Below are 6830 nucleotides of genomic sequence, written 5' to 3'. Positions count from 1 at the left end.
CTTGGGCTTCAGGCCAGTTATTTTACGTTAAGAAGGATTGCGGTCTGCACTCTTGTGGGAGGAGAGGCTGGACTCTGCCCTTCTGAGCAGGGAATTTCTGGTTAAAGGCTTATAGTGCCTGCATATTCTAACTGTTTCTTACTGAAATTGGTACACCTTCTTTGCTGTAGCATAGACTATATCCAGGCCTGCTGAATCTAGCTTTATTTGTATGCTTGTTGTTTGTTTATTTCCCTGAAACGCTAATTCCACCTAAAACGTGGCCTTTTAGCACTTCTGTGGATCCCTAGTGATATCTGCATTGCCTACTGTACTTATTTCCTTGTTTCACTTGAAGGAAAGTTACTGTTTGTTGTTTTTGCATTTAAGTTACCTGTAACACATTGCATTTAAGTTACCTGGCACTTGCTCACTAAAGCAATTATATAAGTCAGCTCTAAAAAATTAAAAGCACTACACCCTCACAAACTCCCCTTGAGTACCTTGTTCCCCATTGGCCCTTTTTTTCAATTATAAAGGAATTCCCAATACTATTCTAGCATGTCCAAAGGTCAGTTGTCAATCTCCTCTCCGGTCCAGCTGGTGAATCTGGGAATCGTGAGGCAATGTTACAACTGCCTCATGTACACAGACAACCCTCTCCTCCTCCCAACAAATTCCAACACATGTGAGAGATGCAACCATATAGCCAAACTGGAGGCTAAGCTCTCTCAACTCAGTACTGGCGTAACCAGTCAGGAGGAGATGGAAACCACACTCACTACAATTCCAGTCTCACATAGACCTACCACGACAACAAACCAAACACATAAACACACAAAAATATACTCGAAGGCTCTAAATAAAAATCTGCCTAAGCAGCAGAGACCTCCAAAGCAGACACCCAAGCAACCGCTACCCCAAAAAAAACACGTGCAACACATAGCTCACAAAGCCAGTGTGCCGAACAGTCACAGCCCTTAAGGCTAAACAACACACCTGATACACTTGTAATAGGTGACTCTATCGTCAGGCACACTGACGTCCCGCTCACCAGGCTGAACAAGGAGAAGGTCACGGTGAGCTGCCTGTCGGGTGCTAGGATCCGCCACATAACACAAGCACTCAGGTCACTCCAAGGCAAGTACAAATATGACTCAGTCATTGTCCATGCTGGTGTGAATGACCTGAGACGTACCTCCCTGGACTACATGAAAAGAGACATAGAGGAGCTCTCTGAGCATGTAGCCCAGGCCGGTATGACCCTGACCTTGAGTAGCATCTTACCCTCACCAAGAATGATGCCACAATATGAAAACAAGATGATCAATTTCAACAATTGGCTTAAGTGTTGGTGTCATTCAAAGGGGATCCAATGCCTGTCAGCCTGGGATGACATGCTCGACATGCCACGATGCTTCGCTAGGGACGGCTTGCACCTGTCACCCCTGGGCTTTCGGATATTGACAAAGGCTCTTGCTACCCCCATAGTGCCTTTTTTAGGCAAGGCTCAAAAGACAAACCCACCTCCATAGGTAGCACAAGGGATAAGAAACTAAGAGTAATGCTACTCGACGCCAGAAGTCTAAACCTCAGGATGCACGCACTCGAAATTCTCCTTAGCATGGAGAACATCGATATCTGTGCAGTAACAGAAACCTGGTTCAAGGCTCCCGAGAGCACCCCAGCACTACCAGGTTATACCTCATACCATGCTTTTCGTCCCCAAAACTTGGCCCGAACCACAAAAGGAGGGGGAGTATCAATATTCGTCAAAGATACCCACACCTCCAGGTTGGTGGCACAGCACGAAGCATCAGAGACTATCCATGTGCAAGTAACTGTGGGTAAAACTGCCTTCCAGTTTATAGCCTGCTACAGACCACCCTTCCAAACACAGGAACCCCACTTGGCTTTCCTGAGAATACTGGAAAATATGAAGGTCTCTCCAAACACCATTATATTGGGCGACTTCAACTACCCAAACATAGACTGGGAGCATTACTCTAGCTCCAACACCCTAGCCCAAAGGTTCCTAGAATTTATAAACTCAAATGCTATGGAACAACTTGTTACCACTCCCACAAGAGGGGAAAACATACTGGACCTGATCATCACCAACATGGGGACACTATGCTCCAGACCAGAAGTGTATCCCTCGCTGGTAAGATCAGACCATAAACTAATCTCACTGGATATTCACATCCCGACCCCACCCCTGCCCAGAAAACCACAGTGCAACACTTCTCTAAAGCAAATTTCACACGCCTCAAAACCGAGGCGAAATCCTTCAAAGCCCCCGGGCCTGCGGAAAATACGGCCCAGACCACAGAATCCTTTATAAACGCATTCTATGAACACCTTCAGGAATGCATGGATCATGCAATCCCAAATAAAACCAAGACCCAATCCTCCAAAGGCAGACATCCTGTCTGGTGGACCCCAGCCATAAACAAACTATACAATAGAAGGAGGAAGCTACTACATGATAGAGCAAAATCCCAAAAAGGGAAGGCATCTCTGATCAGTATTAGCAAAAAACTACGGGCACTCATAAAATCGTCTAAGGCCAGCTTCGAGAGAAAAATTGCACAGGACACTAAGGATAATCACAAGGCTTTCTTTAGTTATGTTAGGAACCTGGGTGGGAATTCCCAGATATGCTCAGAATTAGTCCAAAATGACAAAAAATGCACCGAGCCCACAGACATTGCCAACATCCTAGCTGACAGGTTCAGTGCAAACTTCTCCCGCGTCCCCGCCCGCCCAAAAGGGCAAATATCTATTCCAACAGAGTGCTGCCCCCCTGACATCTCAGATGCTCAGGTAAGAGCCGCCCTCTCCAAAACAAAAAGCACAGCATCAATGGGACCAGATGGTGTCCTGGGCTGTGTCCTACATGAACTCCAAGAAGAGCTAAACCCAAACATAAAACTACTGTTCAATCTTAGCCTTACTACAGGATATGTACCCAAAGAGTGGCGTACAGCAACAGTGGTCCCTCTCCACAAAGGTGGTGCCTCAACGGATCCTGGAAACTATCGCCCCATAAGCCTGACTAGCTTGGTCTGCAAAGCTATGGAAAGGATCATCATGGACTTCATAAATAAAGATATTGGGGACCTACAGACACTGGATCCTACCCAGTTTGGCTTTGTTAAGGGCAGATCCTGCCTCTTAAACCTGGTTGATTTCTTTGAAACAGTCACCAAGGCCATTGACGAGGGAAGGTGGTCCACACAGCCTACCTGGACCTCGCAAAAGCCTTCGATACAATACCCCACTCGGGCATTATAGATAAGCTCACCAGCTTAAATATAAACCCCTATGTCACTAGATGGGTTGCAAACTGGCTCAAGGACAGAACCCACATGGTTAGAATTGGTGGAGCCATGTCAGACTCCAAACCAGTTACAAGTGGCGTCCCACAAGGCTCAGTCCTGGGACCTCTCTTGTTTGGTATATATTTCTCGGTACAGGCCAACACGGAAGGACTGTGGCTGACCAAGTTCGCAGATGACTGCAAACTGGGCGCCATAATCAACTCTCCAGCCGACACAAGCATCCTCCAAAAGGGCCTCATAGAAACAGACAACTGGTGCCAGAGCCATGGCCTCAAGCTAAACGCCAAAAAGTGTATAGTCATCCCCTTTGGCAAAAACAAAGTGCCCACAAATTACCACATAGGTGGTAATCCATTAAGTACAGAAGAAGTCATTAGGGACCTGGGGACCCAAGTTGATAGCAATCTCTCATTTGATAACCACGTAGCCAAAGTGGTTAGAAAAACATTTTATATAGCCCACCTAATCATGAAGGGATTCGCATCTAGATCAGGGGATGTCATCGTACCTCTTTACTCATCCCTCATCAGGCCCATAATTGAGTACAATGCCCCTTTTGGGATGTACCTTACCAGACACCTGCAGCAACTGGAAAGTCCCCAAAAGTACCTCACCAAGAGGATCAAAGGGCTCAAACAGATGCCATATGCTGCCTGGTTAAAGAAACTCCAGCTCTACTCAGTGGCATACCACCTGCTCAGAGGCGATCTGTGCCTGATGTATAAAGCCATGTCCAACCCGGAATTAATGGACATGCTGCACCTCAGAAAATCCAAATCCCATCGAGCTACGCGCTCGAGAGACTTGAACCTCAGCACTGAAATAAATAGGACATGCTGGAGGGACAGATTTGATAACCCAGAGGCTCCCTTCACTCTGGAATAAAATCCCAGTCCAGGTTAGGCAGAGTCCCACATTGACTCTCTTCAAGAGGAATCTTGATGAGTGGATGGGAGATCGTAGGTTTACCCCGGCTATCACTTCTGTGTCACTGTTAGACAGAGGCACAGTATACTAACCTCAAAAAAAGGCATAGCAAAATTAATTTAAAATGGGTGGCGAAAGCCAAACACACTCTGGCTAGGCTTATAAATGCCCTTGGGCAGATAGCCTAGTATGAACCTATGAACCTATGAACCTATATATATATATATATATATATATATATATATATATATATATATATATATATATATTTCTTTTTTTTTTTTTATGCTCAATTTCTGAGAGGCTTGCTTGCTACAAACATCTGCATTAGAAGCTGAAGTTAAGTAAAACTTGCAGTAGTGTATTTTAGTCTTCTGTTCGGTACTAACTTGCAGTTTTAAAAGTACTGTATTTTAATTTTTTTCTGTTTCCTAATTGTGTGTTTCATTGAAAAGTGTGCTGTGTGCCTCTCTGCAGTTAGTCTGTGTTGGTATTAGTGTTGGTGGCTCTGGACCTGCCCGCCCCTCCTGGGTCCATTTCATTTACTCACTTAACCGAGTACAGTGAGATCATATTCTGAGCCTAGTGTTCACTCGACTTAATACAGAGAGATGATTTGAGAAGGCCAACCCACTTAGGTTCTTCCTTCCTCTCTCCTTGCACTTACAAAAAAAAAAATTGCACTTTATTCATCTGCTTCTACTATATTTGTGTTCCCTCCTACTTTATTTTGCTTTTCTTATAAGTTCTCAGTTTTATTTATTCTGCTGCATTTATTACTACTTGGTAGTAGCCTGATTCAATTGTAACTGTTATTCTAAGTCTTTTGATTTAAGCACTTGGGATTCATACCAGTAATTTTACATTAAGAAGGTTTGTGGTCTGCACTGTTGTAGCAGGAGAGGTAGCTTACATCATTCTAAGCTGGGAATTGCTGATTGAAGGCCTAGTGTCTGCTATTCTAAAAGCGTATTAGTTCTGGCTTAAGCACTTGGGCTTCAGGCCAGTTATTCTACATTAAGTGGGTTGTGGTCTGTACTCTTGTGAGAGGAGAGGCTGGATTCTGCCCTTCTTAGCTGGGAATTTCTGGTCACAGGCTTATTGTGCTTGCTTATTTGAACTGTTTCTTTCTGAAATTGGTACGCCTTGTTTGCTGTAGCATAGACCAGATTTAGGCCTGCTGAATCTAGCTGTGTTTGTATAACTTGAGCACTGATCCAGGCCATCTTTTTTTTTGGAGAAGATTCCCCTGCACCCTAGTAGCAGGAGTGTGCAGTTAGAAATTGTCTGATTGAAGACTGCTGGAACAGGGCTCAGTTTTGAGGGGGTTTTTTCTTGTTAATTGGATAACTTGTTTAAATCAGTTTTATTTTTTATATATGTAAAAATGCACTTTATTCATCTGCTTTTACTGTATTTTTTTCTTCCTACTCTATTACTAGGGTCACCAACTACAACTCCGATCTGTGATATTTAACAATAAGTATCCTTTTCTGTGCATTGGAAGTGTTTTTTGATTGTATCTGCTTTATTTTCTAAAAAAAAAAAATAATAATAATAAATATATATATATATATATATATATATATATATATATATATATATATATACTTGTTTCCCACTTTTCTAAGCTAGTATACTCCAGTTTTCAGGTTCGTGCTGAATTTAGGGCTGTGTTACAAATCTCTGTGTTTGCCCATACCTTACTTGAATAGAAGAAAGTTTCTCTGTTCGCCTGTGGGAGCAGGAGCTTTGAGCAGCCTATCTGTCCCTGGAGGAGTGGTTTCAGCCCAGAAATTAGTAGTTTATTGGCCATTTTGGGCTAATTTCTAACTCTTTCTTTTCCCTGCTATAAATACTGCATTTGCCCAGTTTTGCACGCTGGGCAAAACTATTCCCGGCTCCACAAAGTCTCCTCTTCAATTTTTCCCTTGGAGCTAGACAAACTGTCAACTTAAGCACTTAAGCCATTCATTTCTCAGCTTGGCACTTGCTCAAAACTTATAGCAAGCACTTATAAACCCTAGCACTAGACCCTCCTGTACTGTACAGAAGGACAAAGCTCTCTATTCGACCTTACCAGCCAGCCAGTAAAACAGTTCAGTGTACCTATCCAGGTATGTCCAAAGGGCAGTTTCAGGTGTACTCTCCAGTCCAACTGGTGAATCTGGGCATTTTGAGGCAGTGTTGCAATTGCCTGATGTACACAGACAACCCTCTCCTCCTACCACCAAACACTAATACATGCGAGAGATGCAATTATACAGCCAAACTGGAGGCTCAGCTCTCTCAACCCAAGACTGGATCAGACAGTCAAGAGGAGAAGGGAAATACTTGCATCACACCACCACTCTCACATAGACCCATTAAACCAGCAACGGCAAAAAACACAAATACATGAAAACATATGCAGAGGCTATAAATAAAAATCTCTAAACTAACAGAGACCTCCAAAGCAAACAACCAATCAACCTCCACCCCCCAACACAAACCATGAAACACATTCTTCACAAAACCAGTGGGCCATGCAATCACAGCCCTTAAGGCAAAATAACATACCCAACATACTACGGATAGGTG

The sequence above is a fragment of the Protopterus annectens genome, chromosome 12.part0, assembly GCF_019279795.1.
Source record: "Protopterus annectens isolate FY-2018-M chromosome 12.part0, PAN1.0, whole genome shotgun sequence".
NCBI lineage: Eukaryota > Metazoa > Chordata > Ceratodontiformes > Protopteridae > Protopterus > Protopterus annectens.
Note: the sequence above shows the minus strand (reverse complement) of the source record.